A 20,137-nucleotide genomic window follows, 5' to 3' on the forward strand; every position below is an offset into this window, starting at 1 on the left:
GTAGCACCCTGTGCAGGACGCCTCAGCTAAACAACAAACAAAACAAAAATGCAAACCCAATCACCAGCAGACAGGATTACCACCTCACTCAGCCTTGCCCATCAGAGGAAAAACAAACAAGAACTCAGCACAAATCTCACCCTTTTCAAAGGGAAGTCGCTCAGTCGTATCCAACTCTTTGCGATTTTCCAGGCAAGAATACTGGAGTGGGTTGCCATTTCCTTCTCCAGGGGATCTTCCCAACCCAGGAATCGAACCCAGGTCTCCTGCATTATAGGCAGATGCTTTACCATCTGAGCCAACAGGGAATCCCTACCGTATTCAAAGCTTACACAAACCACTGGATGAACATTGGGAGGACAGAAACTAAGAGAAAGAAAGAATTCAACCTTCTTCCAGGAAAGAATTCAACTTTCCTTAAAACCTGGGAAAAGGAGACCTCAAACACAATAAGTTAAAAAATAACAAAAAGTGAAAAAAGTAGAGAAATACTACACAAATGAAGGAACAAACTAGAAACACAGAAATTCAAATAAATGAACAGAAAATAGGCAAACTACCTGAAAAAGAATTCAAAATAATGATAGCAAAGATGATCAAAAACTTTGAAAACAAAGTGGAGAAAATGCAAGAATCAATTAACAAAGATCTAGAAGATGTAAAGAATCAACAAACAGAGACAAACAACACAATTATTGAAATTAAAAATACTTAGAAGGAATTAATAGCAGAATATCTGAAGGAGAACAATCAGTGAGCTGGAAGATGAAATAGTGGCAATAACTTCTGAAGAGCAGAATAAAGAAAAGAGAGTAAAAAGAACTGAGGATAGTCTCAGAGACCTCTGGGACAACATCAAATGTACCAACATTTGAAGTATAAAGGTCCCAGAAAAAGAAGAGAAAAAGAAAGGGTATGAGAAAATTTTTGAAGAGATTATAATTGAAAATTTTCCCAACATGCGAAAGGAGATAGTCAATCAAGTCGAAGAGGCACAAAGTGTCCCATACAGTACAAATCCAAGGAGAAACACACCAAGACACATACTAATCAAACTAACAAAGACTAAACACAAAGAAAGATATTAAATGCAGCAAAAGAGAAGCAACAAGTAACATACAGGGGAAACTCCATACACTTAACAGCTGATCTTTCAGCAGAAACTCTGCAGGCAAGAAGTGAATGGCAGGAAATATTTAAAGTACTAAAAGGGAAAAATCTACAACCAAGATTACTGTACCCAGCAAGTATCTCACTCAAAATTGATGGAGAAATAAAAAGCTATTCAGATAAGCAGAAGTTAAGAGAACTCAGTATCACCAAACCAGTTTTATAACGAATGTTAATGGGACTTATATAGTTAAGAAATACAAGAGAAGAAAAAAGACCTACAAAATCAACCCCTCAAAATTAAGAAGATGCAAATAGGAACATATATATCATTAATTACTTTAAATGTAAATGGATTAAATGCTCCAACCAAAAGACACAGACTGGTTGAATGGATACAAAAACAAGACCCACATATATACTATCTATAAGAAAACCACTTCAGACCCCAAGACACATATAGACTGAAAGTGAGAGGATGGAAAAATATATTCTATGGAAATGGGAAGCAAAAGAAAGCTGGAGTAGCAATCCTCATATCAGACAAAATAGACCTTAAATTAAAAAAGACTACAAGAGATAAGGAAGGACACTACATAATGATCAAGGGATCAAACCAAGAGGAAGATATAACAAATAAATATCTATGCACTCAACATAGGAGCACCTCAATACATAAGACAAACACCAACAGACATAAGAGGAGAAATTGACAGTAACACAATAATAGTAGGAGACATTAAAACCCCACTCACACCAATGGATATATCATCAAAACAGAAAATTAATAAGGAAACACAAGTCTTAAATGATACATTAAATGAGATGAATTTCATTGACATCTTCAGGACATTCCAGTCAAATGCAGAAGAATACACCTTTGTCTCAAGTGCACATGGAACATTCTCCAGGATAGACCACAACTTGGGTCACAAATCAAATCTCAGTAAATTTAAGAAAATTGAAATAGTATCAAGCATCTTCTCTGACCACAATGCTATGAGACTAGATATCAATTACAAGAAAGAAAAAAAGAAAAAAACTGTGAGAAACACAAACACATGGAAATTAAACAACATGTTCCTAAATACCCAACAGGTTACTAAAGAAATCAAAAGGGAAATCAAAAAATGTCTAGAAACAAATGACAATGAAAACATGACAACTCAAAACTATGGGATGCAGCCAAAGCAGTTCTAAGACAGAAGTTTATAGCAATACAATCCTACCTCAAGAAACAAGAAAAATATTGAATAGACAACCTAACTTTATACCTAAAACAACTGGAAAAAGAAGAACAATAAAACACCCAAAATTAGTAGAAGGAAAGAAATCATAAAGATCTAAGTAGAAATAAATTGAAAGGAAATGAAAGAAACAACAGTAAAGATTATTAAAACTAAAAGCTGGTTCTTTGAGAAGGTAAGCAAAATTGACAAACCTTAAGCCAGACTCATTAAGGAAAAATGAGAGAAGAATCAAATCAACAAAATTAGAAATGAAAAAGGAGAGGTTATAACAGAAAATGCACAAATACAAAGGATTATAAGAGGTCGTTACGAACAAGTATATGGCACTATAATAGATAACCTGGAAGAAACAGACAGATTGTTAGAAAAGTTCAATCTTCAAAGAATGAACCATGAAGACATAGAAATTATGAACAACCCAATCACAAGCACTGAAATTGAAGCTGTGATCAAAAATCTCCCAAAAAACAAAAGTGCAGGAACAGATGGCTTCACAGGTGAATTCTATCATACATTTAGAGAAGAGCTAATGCCTATGCTTCTAAAACTCTTCCAAAAAATTGCAGTGGAAGGAACACTACCAAACTCACTTTATGAGGCCACCATCACCCTGATACCAAAACCAGACAAAGACAACACAAAAAAGAAAACTATAGGCAAATATCACTGATGAACATAGATTCAAAAATCTTCAACAAAATTTTAGCAAACAGAGTTGAGCAACACATCAAAAAGTTAATATGCCATGAATAAGTTGGGTTTATTCCAGGGATGCAAGGATTCTTCAATATACACAAATCAAACAGTGTAATGCACCATATTAACAAATTGAAAGACAAAAACCATATGATAATCTCAACAGATGCAGAAAAAACCTCTGACAAATTTCAGCACCCATTTATGATTAAAATTTCTCAAAAATGGGCACAGAAGGAACTTACTTCAACATAGTAAAGGCCATATATGATAAGCTTATGGCAAACTTTATTCTCAAAGGTGAAAAACTGAAAGCACTCTCCCTAAGGTCAGGAACAAGACATGGGTGTCTTCTTTTGCCACTATTATTCAACATAGTTCTGGAATTCCTAGCTACAGCAATCAGAGAAGAGAAAGAAATAAAAGGAATTCATATTAGAAAAGAAGTAAAGCTCTTACTGTTTGCAGATGCCATGATATTGTACATAGAAAACCCTAAAGATAGTATCAGAAAATTATTAGAGCTAATCAGTGGCTTTAGCAAAGTTGCAGGATACAAAATCAATACACAGAAATCACTTCCATTTCTATCTACTAACAATGAAAAATCAAAGAAATTAACAAATCAATCCCATTCACCACTGCAACAAAAAGAACTAAATATCTAGGAATAAACTTACCTAAGAAGACAAAAGAACTGTACACTGAAAATTATAAGACACTGATGAAAGAAATCAAAGATGACATAAACTGACGGAGAGACATTACATGGTCCTGGGTAGGAAGAATCAATATCGTGAAAATGACTATACTACCAAATACAATCTACAGATTCAATGCGATCCCTATCAAATTACCAATGGCATTTTCCAAAGAACTAGAGTAAAGAATTTCACAATTCATATAGAAACACAAAAGACCCCAAATAGCCAAACCAGTCTTGAGAAAGAATAATGGAGCTGGAGGACTCAACCTTCCTGACTTTAGATTATCCTACAAAGCTACAGTCATCAAGACAATATGGTACTGGCATAAAAACAGAAATATAAACCAATGGAACAAGACGGAAAGCCCAGAAATAAACCCATGCACTTATGGGTTCCTTATTTTTTACAAACAAGACAAGATTATACAATGGAGCAAAGAGAGCCTCTTCAATAAATGGTGCTGGGAAAACTGGATAACTATTCATAAAAGAATGAAATTAGAACACTTCCACCACCACACACAAAGATAAACTCAAAGTGGATTAAAGACCTAAATGTAAGACCAGAAACTATACAACTCTTAGAGAAAAACATAGGCAGAACAAGATCAAACAAGATCCTCTATGACCCACCTCCTAGAGTAAGGGAATTGAAAACAAAAGCAATATATTTACAGGGTGACAATGGAGAAACAGACATAGAGAACAGACTAATGGACATGGGGAGAGGGGAGGAGAGGGTGAGATGTATGGAAAGAGTAGCATGGAAACTTACATCACCATATGTAAAATAGATAACCAATGGTAATTTCCTGTATGGCTCAGGAAACTCAAACAGGGGCTCTGCATCAGAGGGGTGGGATGGGGAGGTAGCTGAGAGGGAGGTTCAAATGAGAGGGCATATTTGTATACCTATGATTGATTCATGTTGAAGTTTGACATAAAACAACAAAATTCTGTAAAGCAGCTATCCTTCAATAAAATTAAATAAATTTTTTAAATGGCAAGAAAAAGAAATGCGTTTTAATGTAACTTAATATATATACATTCTTTAAAATGTTTCAGAGTACCCAATTTTTGTTGATCTATGACATTATGAAAGATAGAAATACATAAATAAAAATTAAGACTTTATCATCATTAATGGCAGAAATGGACCAGAACTTTGAGTTTACATTCTAAATGTATTAAAGATGAATACATATAATCATAACAAAATCTAATATTATCTCACTACTTTAAACTATGCTAGAAGTTTATTTTCTGCTGTAATTAAAGTTAAAAGAATTTTATCAGTGGGCATCATGTATGTACAGGAAATGTATCAAGCATTTGAGTAAAAGCACACATAATAGCACTTCAGAAACACATCCTTTACCCTTTAGGTAACAAAGGCTATAGTAAGTGCAATTTGGAAATGATCTCAGTTCAGACGTTGTCTTCAATTTACGATGAATACAGTTTGTTGGACACTCCATTAGCTCATTATTCCTTGTTGACCTATTAGCATTAGTTCAAAGATGGGATTAAAAAACAGGCTACCCTTTCTAAGGGTTTCCTTTGTCTCTCAGCTGGCAAAGAATCCTCCAGTAATGTAGGAATGTGGGAGACTTGGATTCGATCCCTGGGTTGGGAAGATTCCCTGGAGGAGGGAAACGCTACCCACTTCAGTATTCTGGCCCGAAGAATTCCATGGACTGTATAGTCCATGGGGTCCCAAAGAGTCGGACACGACTGAGCAACTTTCACTGTCATCCTTTCTAAAGGAACAGTTGGGCTATTCCCCTCTGTATCAATGTTTTCCAAAGTGTTTTATATTAAATTTATTCCTTGTCATTATAAGGAAGTTCATGCCATTAAAATATATTCATCTATGTTATCATTAGCTGCTAATGGGAGGGAATAACTGCTACAATATTTATTGATAGAGGTATAATGATAAGAAACATTTGCTTTCTTTGGATATTTACACATTCCCAGAATAAATATCAAACTTTTATTTTCAACTACTTATCACTAGATTATCCATAAAATAACAATCCAAAATAGTACTAATTCAGTGTATTTAATCAGGGATGAAATTAAATTGAAATGAAAAAGAACTCTATTAAGAACTTCATTTGTGGAATAATTAATAACATTCAAAGATTTCTCCACTCATGGCTGAGAACACTGAGACAATATAACAAAAACTGTTTGTCTACAAAATTCAGTTTCTTCATTCAAATTGACAATGGAGAGTTTACATGATTATATATGCATTACCACCACGTTTTATAAAAATCTAGCCATTCACAATTTTTGGCAACAAAGCCAGCAAACAACTGCTTGCTTCCATTACACTTGTAAGAGGCAATTTGAGAAGCTACTCCCCAGGAATTAAATTTTGTGGATAAACATTTTATCTAATTGTATTATTGTTCTCAGAACATTGAAGGCAACACTAAGCCAAACCAAGAAATTCAATTGCTTTATTCTATTTTCTTAAAGAATTCAATTCTCCTCCACTAACACATTTTAGGACTCAAGAACAAAATGTATATAATGTACATGAGATGAATTGGAAAGATATGAAAGAAATTTTTATTTATGTGTAAAATTTATAATGTTTTAAAGAAGAAAAACTGTAGTCCTTCTCAACTAAGTATGTTCTAAAGGTATATATGTCAAACGTTTATATAAAAATACAGGGGAGGAAGTTAAGCACTTGGAATTCATCAATGCTGAAAACACTAGTGTTTCTGATCAGCTTACAGAAGACAGTAGCTATCAGTTCTACCCCTCTAGTTCATGTTTCTTCTCTGATGGTTATATCCCACTTTTAATGCAACTTTCACACTTCCAAGAGATGTTGTTCTTAAAAAAAAAAAAAAAAAAGACAATATAGATATAAAATTAGTTCTCTACTTAATATGTAATCATATCAAAAGGATCTCTTATCCTTAAATTTCCTCAGGTACCTTTACCTAATATTCCATCACCGAGGAAAACTATATTCCCTCAAATAGCATATTCACTATTTTCTAATGAATACAGTGTTTTCTAAAGAGTATCTGTTCTTGTAGAATCTCCATTCTCTGTGCTCAGGAAGTAAAATCCTTCCCATACGCTAGCAATTTGCAAAGCTTTCCTAAGGCCTTTTCTTCAGAATTAATTACGTCCTTTTTCTCATGTTTCTATTATAGTATTTAGGACATTATAATGTAGCTAGTTTTACATGATCCTTTATCCCCTGCTAGAGTTGTGATTTTCTCTGTGTCAGGACAAGGACAACACAATCCCTCTAGACCATACCAGAGGTTTTAAGTATCCCAGATATTAATATAATATCTGGGATATAATGATATAATACCCATTAAATCATTTTTTAAAAACAAATTTAATGTTTTAACCTTTATTCCTCTTCAAGATTCACAATGACATTCTTCAGCATTTGAAAAATATTACTCATTACTACTACTTACTTATTTGCAGTAGTTACCCAGCATTAAGTAAATGTAACCAAAGATGATGTTTTTAATCAGTTCCCTTTCCTTGTGATTATATAAGTGAAAATTCTGTTAAAAAGAAAAAAAAAACAACTCATATTTACTCTCATAAAATTTGAGAAATCATTATGAAGTCTATGTTTCATAATAAGGAGAGGTAAGTTTGAGTAAACTCCGGAAGTTGGTGATGGACAGGGAGGCCTGGCATGCTGTGATTCATGGGGACACAACTGAGCGACTGAACTGAACTGCACTGAACAAATTCAATAAATTTGTACTGATACAAATTCTGGAAAAAATGATAAAACACTATTTTCAATAAAGCTCTATAGTACTAAAAAAGGGGTTATCAATTTATATTTACTCAAGTAAATACTTACTATAAAACAAATTCTAGAATTTTTTAAATTACTTAACTTTTGAAAAATAGTAAGAAAATTAATGATTTGATAATAGTAGGTTCCTAGAATGGTTAGTGGATTTCTTCCAAGTACCAAAACTGTTTTTCAAAGTTATACATATTTTTTAAGTCTTTTACAAAATACTGTATATATCCTTGCCTTGTGACAAAGTATATTAAACACACACAAACTAACTTTTTCAATGACCCAAGATCACTACAGAATTGCAGCATCCTATTTTTTTTTTAAGAGCAAGAAGGTCCTTTATGGATAATCTAGCACTACCCTCACTAATTGGACAAAGGAGAATACTATAATCCAGAGAGATTGTATGATGTGCCCTGGGTCTCATAGCAAGTTAATGGCAAGACCAAGCCTAGAGGGAACAGAACCTGATTCAGAGGTGTTCCTAATGGAAACCACATTTCTAAAATATGTAAAATTCAGAGACTCTTAGGTACATATGGAAACTTTACTCTGAAATATAATAGACTGCTACATTTACACGATTTTTTATGATGACTTTCAATTTCTATTCATGCCTCATACTTGATAAACAGATTAACATTTAGTTTTTAGTATTTCTAAACTTTTATATGTGGTTTTTGTAAATTTTCACTTCTTAAGTCTTGGATGCTAAATGACCAAATTTATTAGAATATATTGTGGGTTTTTTTTTTTCAGTGAGGATCTTTTCTATGTAAAAAGTGCTTTAGTTAGAATAAAACTAATTTGCTTAATGAGAATACAAGCTAATATTGTACCTAGTGGATAAACAGTTAAACTGCAGTTCCTATGGTTAATTGTTTGGGGATCAATTTAAAGGAAACAAGACATATTCCCAAAGAAAAGTGAAAAATATTATGGAAGGAAATATCGTGAAAGCAGCATTTTCCACTTGGATGATATAATTTTTTCTATTTAAATTCAGAGATAAATAAAAGCAGGTCTTGAAGTTAGCATTAAAAAAATAATAGCTTAACTTAGTACTTGAAGATTAAAATCTTTGTATAGCACCTATTTATATAACAACAATGTCACATAAGATACAAATAAAATAGCAACAGGAAGAAAATAAGCCTGAAATACACAACAGAAACAATAAAAAAAATAATATACACACTTACCATGACACAACACTGCAATTCTCAGGTATTTATACTGGAGAAATGAAAATTTATGCACACACACACATATGAATTTTTACAGGAACTTTAATTTCACCAAAAACTATGAACAACACAAATGTCTTCAACAAGGGAACAGATGGATAAATGAACTGTGAGTCATCTATAGATTGGAATACTGCCAGCAATAAAGAACATATGAATTGTTGATATACTCAAAAACAAGGATGAATCTCAAAGGCATTATGATGAGTGAAAGAAGTCAGTTTCAAAAGCCTGCCTATTGTATGATTTGTTTATATGGTATTCTAAAAAACCTAAAAATGTAGGAATGAAGAACAGAATAGTGTTTGCTATGGATTAGACACACAGGCAGAAAATGACTAAAAATGGGCAGCAAGGAGAAACTTTAAGGTGCTATAACTACTTTGTATCCTACTTATGGTGATAAAAGCATAGTTGTATACAAGTCTTAAATCTCAGAATAGAATGTAGAAAACAAAACAAATACTATAAGAATAGATACATAGTCAGATATATAGATAGATATAAAGACAGACAAATAACAGTCAGTTTCATGGGTATACACATTTTATAAAATTCCTCCAGTATTTTCAAATTACTTCATAATTTGAAATACATGTACGTAGGAAAACATTTTAAATGTATATACTCAATTTAAAAATTATTCAAAAATCCTTTTGCAGCAAAAAATAAAAAAAAATCGTCAGTAATAAACTATTGTTAGTTTTTTGCTATGGCACAAAGCAGAAATTCCATTCCCTCCAACTTATAAATATTTACATTCTAGAGCAGTCCTCTCTATACTCCACATAATATCTCCAATTCAGGCAGAAATGACCAGTCTTTTTGAACCATCGCAATATTTTCAACGCCATAAATCAGGCAGGCAGTGTAAGGGACTGTGTGACCTGAGGCAGGAGAATTATCTGGGAAATATTTGCAATATCCCATGTAAGGGATAAAAAAGATTTAGAGTCTAAGGCGACAACACTGGGGACTTTGTGACAGTTCTGCATTTAAGACTCTGTATTTAAAGGATAAAACTGACCAGTCTTAGTGACTGATTGTCTTTGATTAGTGAGGGTTGAAGCCTCAGTGGGACAAATCTCAATATTCTATAAGTTCTATAAATCACATGATCTATATATAATTATTTTAAATGCTCAAAGTTTTTAAATTTTGTTTCTCATTATTTTTTTACTTTTGGTTTAGGTATTCAGCACTGTTCTGAAATATGAATGTTTCACGTTTAGGGTGATGAGTGTGTTAAGTAGTAAGTGACATGCATACATAGAAAATTAGAAATTGAAATTAGTAACAATAATAAAAGAAAAGATACTTTTAATTGAAAATGATTTTATGCCTTACATAGGTTTTATTTTAGTGCAATATTCCCTAAATTGCAGTCTTCTATCAGATATTTAAAAAATAACATCTGAAAATGATTTAAGGGAGAAGGTGAGAATTTCGATAAGTTGAGTTTCTGTAATGAAATTTTAATATACATCAAAAGTTTTAAAAAGAGTCATAAATTAAGTCAAAGAATTCTACCACTAAAAATCTATTCAAAAAATAATCACTATGTATCAAAGGATTTATACATGTTTATCTCAGTCGTATTTATGATGAATAAAATATAATATAATGATAGTAAGAAAGTACGTGCCCATTTATGAGGCTATGAATATGCTTATTTATTTAAATAAATAAATATGCATATGTATATTTATCTGTTTAAAAGAATAAATAAGAATTTACACTGAAACATTAACTATGGCTTTCTCTGAGTGTGAAGCTATGGATAATTATTAACTTTCTATTTCTAAATAGTCTATAATAATTATACACTGATTTTACAATACAAAATCTAGTAAACATATTAAATGATTAAATTTTTTAATTTGATATTCTAAAACAAAACTTTGAATAAAAATGTTGTGAGAAAAGCAAAAATACTGCTCCAAAGATATCTAGTAATTGGTTATAACTTTTTTAACTTCATAAAACTCTAATTAAAAACAAGTTATATTTTTGTTTTGGTCAAATAAGTATTATTGCTATTTTGGTATATACTCCATTTGCCATTCCTGCTTCATTGCCTACTTTGTTGTTTAAATGGTGGCTGACAACTTTTGCCTTGCAACATTGACTGGCAGCTATCATTCCAATGACAGACTTATCTTTATGCAAATTTCCAAAGGTCACCATTTATGCATGTAAATTCTGAAGGGTACTAACTATACAGCTGACAGATTCTGACAGCCACTATATCTCCAAGAATGGAATAAGTAAGGATGACTGTCTGAATAATTAATGTGTTTTTACTCTGCCCATGGCCAGTTTATACATCTTACACTTTCTGACTGTGGTTTTGAAATTAATTAGAAAATGTAATTTCAGAGCATACCAAAATGTTTTTTTCTTAATTTCTATAAACAAATGGGTGAAGAATTTGAGACAATTAATGAAATGACCTTCAGTTTAAAGTGTTCTATTTCCAGAGATCATTCCTACCTAGGTATAAAAATTAACATCAAGCTGTGGAAATAATTTCTGCAAAAAAAAAAAAAACCCAAAAAAAAACAAGCTCTATTATTCCTAGGAAGAAAACTGTTTTTTTGTAAAAAACACACAGGGTCTCTAGAACCCTGCTCCCTAAAGCTCAGTAAATGGTGCTACCATCCATGGAGACATCAGTTTCAAGCTTCTTGAGATTTGTCTCACTGAGACTTTAACTCTCACTAATCAAATATAATCAGTCATTATTACTTGTCAATTTTCTTTAGAGTCTCAAATGCATTTCTACTACTCAATCCCCAGTGTTGTCACATTAAATCAAATCTTTATTATCTCTTACATGAGATATTGCAAATATTTCCCAGATAATTCTCCTACCTCAAGTCACACAATCCCCCACACTGCCTGCCTCCAGAATTAACTTTTTAATATCCAAAGTCATGAGCAAGGCCAGTGGTACAATATAAAAGACACATTAAAGTAAAACTTAAAAGGATGCCATAAAGAGGAAATATTTCAAATATATTGACTAATAGGATGAGATAATAAACAGAATTGCATGTAATGTGATATTATATGATCTGGAGAAAAAGAAAGCAAGAGAGGAGGGTGGGGTATGCCCCCAGACAATTTCAATATTAAATAGTTTGTTCAAGGAAGGCTGCCAGGAGAAGAGAGGATCTGAAGCCTAGGAAGTAAGCCATGGGAGTATCTTGGGAGAGTGTGATTGGTAGAAGGTGCTAAGACTCCTTGGTGGAGAGGGCTCCTGTGGTCAGTGAATGAAAATGGTGTCAGGGCAGCTGGAGTTCAGATAAGGTTGAAGGCAGAACAAGAGAGAAAACAGTGGAGCAAGAAAAACCAGAGACTGCTGCAATTCTCCAGTCAAGTGGATTGTGATTTGGATAGAGCAGACAAGGTACTCAGTAGCCCAACAAAAGATGCTGATGAATATGCAATGCATTTGAAAGAAAATTGCAGATTCACTCTAAGCATCTGTGCATAAGGAATTGGAAGAATGGAACCATTAACCAAAACTTGTGTGAGCATGATGCTTCTGAATTACTTATAATATTTTGAAAAATGTGATTTGATTCTTTGTGACTGAATCGATACTAAGAAGTCATTTACAGTGGAAAATATACTCCAATAAATCTTCTGTACAAGATTCAAAAAATTATAGTTCATTTTAAAAACATGAGTGTCCAGAAGTGCTTAAATATACCTAGTTCTACCCTAAATGATATGTGGTAGATGATGTTGTTAACTCCGTATGTCTAGCAAAGAAATTGAAGTAGGGAGAAGAAAAGTAACACCTTGAAGGTCATATATAGAATCCTTCTTCAAAACTTTAGTCAGATTCTTCTTCAGTCATCTTCCTCTCAGGGGTTATTGTTTTTCTGTTGCTGTATTTCATTACTAAGGAAGAATCTAGAAACACCCAGGACAGATACTGGCAGGAGGGAATGACTACAGACAGGCACAAGAGAACTTGTGGTGAAGTTCTCAATCTACATCTTGATTTTGGTGGTACATTCTAACACAACTTAATGCATCAAAATATAATTGCACATTAAAAATAGTGTGTTTAACATATATAATTATGTATCAATAAACATGAATTTAAAAAGCAATCTAGCAAATATCATAAACTGATTGATATTGGAAAAACAGGTTTTGTCCAAAGGCAAAACAAATCTCTCATACTACATAATTTGTTCTAACACTGCTGTTTTTTTTCTGGTTAAAGCAATGTTTCTCATGTAATTTTCCAAGAATATTTAGTGATAAAGTAACATAATTTTATTTGTTACCATGTAATTTGTCTTGTGTGATTTCAACCATCTTTACCACAGCAGGAAGAACTATGGTTTCTCCAATGATTTCATTCCTTCTCTGCAGGAAATCTCAAATACAACTTCTAAACATTTATCATAAACTTAGTGAAAATTTGTAAATGACTAGATTGAGCATGACTTCAAACATTGCTGAAAAACCCAGAAAGGGGTGCAGCTGTGTTCCAGATATTATTAAAAATTTGTTATTAATGATGCTGTGTACTGTCACTAACCTATACCTCAAGACAAATATGCTCTTAGGCCAAGTTTAATCACATATAAGAGATTATGTTGTTTTTGACACCCTGAATAAATTTAAGGAGATTATCAATGCTTATAATATAATGAATCTGAAAATACCCTTTAATAAAAATAGAGAAAATGCCAGCTATACCATTTGTTGTTGACTTATGCACAGGATTAATCAAATAACCTTTATTTTGTACGTTTAACTCAAAATTCCCTGATGGCTGAGATGGTAAAGAATCACCTGCAATGCAGGAGACCCCGGTTTGATTTCTGGGTTGGGAAGATCCACTGGAGAAGGGATAGGCTACTGACACCAGTATTCTTGGGCTTCCATTGTGGCTCAGCTGGTAAAGAATTCATTTACAATCTGGGAGACCTGGGTTTGATCCATGCATTGGGAAGATCCCCTAGAGAAGGGAAAGGCTATCCACTCCAATATTCTTGCCTGGAGAATTTCATGGACTCTATGCCCCATGGAGTTGCAAAGAGTTGGACATGACTGAGTGACTTTCACTTTTACTTTTGTAAAGACTTTTGTCTAAATATTTATCTAGTTGAATCTAGTTGAAAATAGACAATGATTCTATTTAACACACTTATCAAAACACTTGTAACATCAGTATACTCTTAAAAATACAATTGCCATCAAAATCCAATGAGATACCACTTGATATCCATTAGAATGGCTGTAATCAAAATGACAATAAAAACGTTTGTCAAGAATATGATGAAATTAGAACACACATAATTTTGGTGGGAATGTAAAATCCTTCCAATTGCTTTGGAAAGCAATTTGGAAGTTCCTCAAAAGGTAAAACATAGTTACCATTCCACCCCACCTATCCATCCAAGAGAAAGTAATACACATGTCTATGCAAAAACTCAGACATATATGTTCATAGCATCATTATTGATAATAGCCATAAAGTGTTAAATAACTCAAGGTCCATCAACTGATAAACAGATAAATAAAGTGTGATTTTATTACTATTATCCATGCATAAAATAATTGCCCTAATTCACACAAGAGTTGAAACTTGAAAACATTATGTTAAGTGAAAAGAGCAGATACAAAAATATTGTATGATTCCATTTATATGGTAAATCCATAGCAGCAGAAAATAAGTTAATGACTGCCTGCAGATGTGATGAGGAAGGAATGGGTAGTAACTGCTTATGGGTACAATGTTTCTTTGAGGATTGAGAAAATGTTTCTAGATTAGATAGCGGTGACAGGTACACAGCTCTGCAAATACACTAAAAATCACAGAATTATACACTTTAAAAGGGTGAATGCATGGTATATGTATTATATGTCAATTAAAAAAACAGGAAGCAAATACTGTCTACCATTTAATACTGTAAAAATTTCAAAAATTTTCCAGAAATTTCATATTTGGGGGCCAGTAGCAATCATGATATTAAATATTATAAGGTTTTTGTGGTTTCTTATATTTCTTAATGAAAATAGGCATCAGGAGAGATCTGAAAATTTTTTTCTCACAACCTTATGGATACTTAAGCACTCTAGAGACAGCTAAGATGGAAAATTAAGCTTTCGTCTGGTAAACATGATATGTTACATGAGCTGCTCCAAATCTACTTTTCCAGACTCATCTATTAACGTTGTACTATCACATGTGCAATCCCTCAGTCCTTCAATGGCCATCCCTTTCTCCTTTATGCACCCATTCACAAGGTATTCTGTTGATCTGGAATGCATGGCCTCCCACGTGGCCTCCCTTTCTATCAGCAACCTCTCAGTGAATTTCACAGCAAGCATGAAGGTTTCAAGGGCCTCCAGCAAAAGCAAGCTCTCCCATGGCCATTTCCTTAGCAGTTTGCTACTGATCCTCTTAAAATAATCACTTCTATAGAGCTTCATGTCTTTCTCATTAGCCTTAATTTCTCTATAGCAAGCACATACAAGTTTAGCTTGGCTTAATTTTTTTTAAAAATGATTCAGACTGTTTTAAAATTTATTTCTTTCACTAAGTGAAATTTATTTCTTTCACTTTACTCAAGTCAATAAAAGAACTTCTGTGAAATTTATATTGCAATGTATAGATAAGCTAGTAGATTCAATCACATCTATTCTGGAAAAGAGGGATAATGTTATTTGCTTGCTTTGTAAAGGAGTGGGCAGAAGAGAACAGTGACAAAGAAATTGCAACAAAATATCTAAAAGAAAGAAAATCAAGGGGAAAATTTAGTATCTACAAAGGTGCGTGCAATGCTTTTGCAGTTTTAAGTCACTCAATATTCTTCTTAGAGTAAAAAGAAAAATACAGAATCTTTGAAAACAGGCTTATAATGATTTATAATACATAACAATTATATCCTCAATTCAAAATTAGATTAATATGATTTCAATATAGAGAAAATAAGGTTAATATTTCTACTTTCAAGCTGCATGTTTATAGTACTGTACATTTTAGAAATTTCTAAATCACTTTAAGGAATTTAACTTTAGTAACTTCAAGAAGAAAGGAAATTCTAATTTTACCATTGAGTAATTATTTTGTTTTCAAATGATTTGCTGCAAAACAAACTACATGTACTGGCCTACTGTCATACTCCTTACAGTCTCTTATGTTGTACTGCATACATATATTTATGATAAATAAAAACATTAATTTTGAAAAGAATGTGCTTTACATTAAATAGTCTGGTCTATAAGATGCATACATTTTATTTCCTAATATTCATTTTCACCATCATGGATAGGTAATCGAGAGCAAATAGAACAAATTAAGCAAAAGTGACTTTAATGAATTGTCATATACATGTACTAATTTTTAAAAAAAATCTGTATAGTTATCCAGTATTATTTAGGAGTGCAAGATAGCCATATGCTTTTCAAAAGTAGAACACTGCTGAAATTATTTTTAGTAGCCCATTTAGTGTTCAAATATTTAGAGTACAATTCCTCACAACAACAAGTACTTTGTAGTATATTATTTACATATTTGTTCACAAGCAATGCCAATTTATTTTCCAAAACTATGTAAAATTGCATTTCAGTAGCCCATCAAACAATATGTTCAATTTTCAGTGAAACACATAAAAGCATATACTTACTCTAATATATTAAATATACTTTGAAATTACTAATAATCATGATTGGCAGCAATAATCTAATAATTACCTTAATTTGCTCTTCAGTTGCTAAAACTCCATGTTTTTTTTCCTTCGATTTACTGAACACTTAAACATTTCTGTAAAAAAAAATTAATTAGATGATGAGAAAAAATATACAGTTTATAGTTATAGGTATAGCACTACTTGAGTATATATGTATTTCTTATTGTTTGTCAAATGTATTTTTCCAACTAAGGTTAGGGTATAGCTGCTAGTCACAAAGTCATGTTTGACTCTTTGCAATCCCATGGGCTGTAGCCCTCCAGGCTTCTCTGTCCATAGCAGCAGAACCACATATAAAAACAAAATTCAATTCACATGTGATTTATCTTCCTTCACCATCTAATTTACTATAATGTAGGTATGGAGCTTAAATATTTTCCTAATTAAATGAACACACAGGGTTTTAAAATAAATTCTGAGGTTTCCAAGAAATTTTGGAAACTTTTAGTTAAGATCCTGAGATATATTTAATCACTTTTATTACTAGAACTATTGTGGGAAAATATTGGAGGAAGACCTTAATATATCTTGCTACTCTATTAGACATATACACACAAACCCCAAAAATATACACGATCTGTGTATTTAGGAATAAATAGATAGTGCTTAGGGGCTTCCCAGGTGGTGCTAGTGGTAAAGAACCCACTTGTCAATGCAGAAGACAGAAGAGACGTGGGTTTGATCCCTGGGTTGGGAAGAAGGGAGAAGGGCAGGACAATCTACTCCAGTATTCTTGTCTGGAGAATCAATCCCACAGAGAGAGGAGCATACGGGCTACAGTCCATCGGGCTGCAAAGAGTAGGACATGACTGAAGTGACTTAGCACAGCACAGCACACACAGAATGTGATTATAATAATTTAGAGAAATTCAGACTTTAAAAATATTATGAAGGAATAAACAATAACATTAAAGTTTGCTTAAATGGCAAATTTTAGTCTTTATTTTCTGTAAATTACTACAGTATCTCCTATTTATCTTTTTCTTAAAATAATATCAATGTCAGGCATTTTATCCAAAAAGAAATAATATAAACGCACACACACACACACATATATATATATAAATTTTTAAAAGGAGTAATGTCCTCCAAGTTATTTTCTTTGGTATTTCAGCATTTTCAGTGTCATGCAACAAGTTCAATTTCTGAACGTTACAGTGAGTCCATTTAATGCTTTATACAAGCATCACCTATTTCAATTATTATGATATTTGGTATTCTTTATGCTGTTAGTATTGTGCTATTAGCAGAGGTTAAGTAATCATGTTCATGCCAAAACAATGACAAAAGCTATTATCTATTCTAGTATCTTGTCCCTCAAATGGATAAAGAATTAGTTATAGGCAGAAAGCCATTAGCATAAAATTAAAATTGAGTTTTCCTTTGCAGACATTATTGATTACCATCAGATATATATGAAAACAAGCTAGTGGAAAAATATTCACTAATAGAAGCATTATATTTTGTTTCAGGATTTAAAAACATGAAAGCAATGGGATTGGCTGTTTTCTTCAATGAACATCAACTCATGTTAGGCATGAGCAACAAGGAGTGGCCTAGCAGAAAAGGATTGCAAAGCTGATCTTTAAAACCCATCCCAGACACACCCAGGAGAGCTCACAGATAATGCTACAAAAAAAAAAAAAAAAAAAAAAAAAAACCCACAGAGACTTTTCCAACTATTGCATGTGGGCCCTAGGCACACAGTAGATACAAACTAACTATGGGTGCTTCTTCAAGTAACCTTAGGCAGTTAGGAGCCCATTAAGGGTTCATAAATATTCTATACATAAATACATCTGATTATAACAGACTGAATTTTGGGAAGACTCGCATAACAGAGCCTGCTCTTATATAACTCGCAAGGGAATGCCCGTTTGCATTCCCTTTCCTGACTGGTGATGGGTATGAGTCCCACTTTACACAGTGCACAACCAAGAGAATGAGATCTGAAGCATGAAAAAGGAGGCCAAGAGAGATCCTTATGAATCCTTTGGGTTGGCCTGCTCCCTTGTCTTGGTGGGGTCTGTTTAACAAAACTTCTGTCTGCTTGAGCTGCAACTGAGCTGTAATTTCTCTGCTGGTTTAAACCCTTCAGTCCACCATTTCAAATCTTTGCTGTAGTAAGACAAGAACCAAGGGAGTGAAACAAACAGACCTGACAGAGGGACTAGAGAAGCAAGCAGAGATACCAGACCAAATAACACTGTCCTCAGTATAAGGCAACAAGGCTGAATTTCCTTTCTAATTAGTAAACAGGTCTAAAGGGAGTTTTAAAAGAAGAGTTGCTAGAGTTATTTTTGATCAAAGTGATTACTTTGAAGGAAAACACTCATGGAGTATGTAACAGCTCAATGTGTTTATATTGACATGTTTTCATTAGTGTTCAAAATTTATATAAATACAATTAACTGAGTATCACTGCAATATTTCATTGAACTTTCACATTTACTATGTAAAGTGTCTACTCATGACTTCTATAAATTTTCTTTTGTTTTTCGCTTACTGAATTTTAGAGTTATATACTAATTCTGAAAGTAATCTTTTGCTGGTTAAGTGGTACAAATACCTTCTATTTGTGGCCTGTAGATTCACTAAATTTAATAATATTTTCTGATGAACATCAAATTCCTATTTTAATGCTATCAAATTTGCAAAATATTTACTTTAAAAATATACTTTTGGGGTGGGCTCCATTTGTTTTGGGGTCTTTCTTTTCTGTAAAAAGAAGGTATATTTTTAAAGTAAATATTTTGCAAATGTGATAGCATTAAAATAGGAACTCAATGTTCATGAGAAAACATTATTAAAAATGAAAACTTTCCCTATCCAAAAATAAAAGTTATATAAAAACCAATTCATGAGCAGTTATTGAAATTGTCACTTGTAAGAGTGAGTTAGATGAAGTACTTTGGATATGAATACTAGATTGTTTAAATTAAAAAATAAAGTTAAATTAGACCCTGCTGTTGATAAAATGTAAACAAACACATATATATCAAAATGGAAAATAAGATAACAATAAAGTTTGAGTCTCTAATTCAAAAAAACACAAGATAAAGACATGAAAGTTAAAGATAAATCTTCTGATACTGAGATAGCAAGTTTAAAAAATAGACTAGCTTCTTTCTTCTCTCCCTTCTTTCCTTCTTTCCTTCCAAAAGCAATTAAGTATTTACCCTGTGTCAAGGCACTGATCTAGGTACTATGGATTCAGGAATGAACCAAACAGACAAAAATATCACTTACAGAGCTTACACTTTGTTCTCAATGGGAACTAAGAAGAAAGTGAGAAAAAGAGATGAAGGGGAAGAAAGTTAAGTTTGACTTTATATTCTTAAGACTTTTTAAAAACATTTTTAAACTTTGAACACTATTGTCTGAACAATTAATACTGTCAGTGAACTTAAAAAATATTTAAATACAGTAAAATTTTATATTCTGCTTAATCTTTAGAAAAATGTTCTGAGGTTGGTATAAATGTTATCTTCTTTATTTTACAAATAAATATTTTGAGACACTGAATGGTAAAATTAGAATTTGCTCACAAATATTCCAGGTTCAGAGTCTAAACCCTCAAGCTGTTCAAA

At 32.5% G+C, this 20,137-nt stretch overlaps 1 protein-coding gene across 33 annotated transcripts in view; it reads right to left on the reverse strand.

The window, feature by feature from the left end:
* The window catches only part of ADGRL3 (adhesion G protein-coupled receptor L3), a 912,058-nt gene that overhangs the window by 682,080 nt on the left and 209,841 nt on the right, over window positions 1–20,137 (reverse strand). For 31 of the 33 annotated variants that reach the window (XM_070458372.1, XM_070458374.1, XM_070458369.1 and 28 more), the window contains one exon: window positions 16,552–16,621. The exons of 1 other annotated variant lie outside the window; for it this stretch is intronic. The gene's annotated coding sequence lies outside the window, so the exon portion shown is untranslated. Of the gene's footprint in view, window positions 1–7,226; window positions 7,320–16,551; window positions 16,622–20,137 lie in introns of all 33 variants that reach the window. One more of the 33 variants, XM_070458351.1, reaches the window with a different exon arrangement.

This window comes from Odocoileus virginianus, chromosome 29 (assembly GCF_023699985.2).
Source record: "Odocoileus virginianus isolate 20LAN1187 ecotype Illinois chromosome 29, Ovbor_1.2, whole genome shotgun sequence".
Taxonomy (NCBI): domain Eukaryota; kingdom Metazoa; phylum Chordata; class Mammalia; order Artiodactyla; family Cervidae; genus Odocoileus; species Odocoileus virginianus.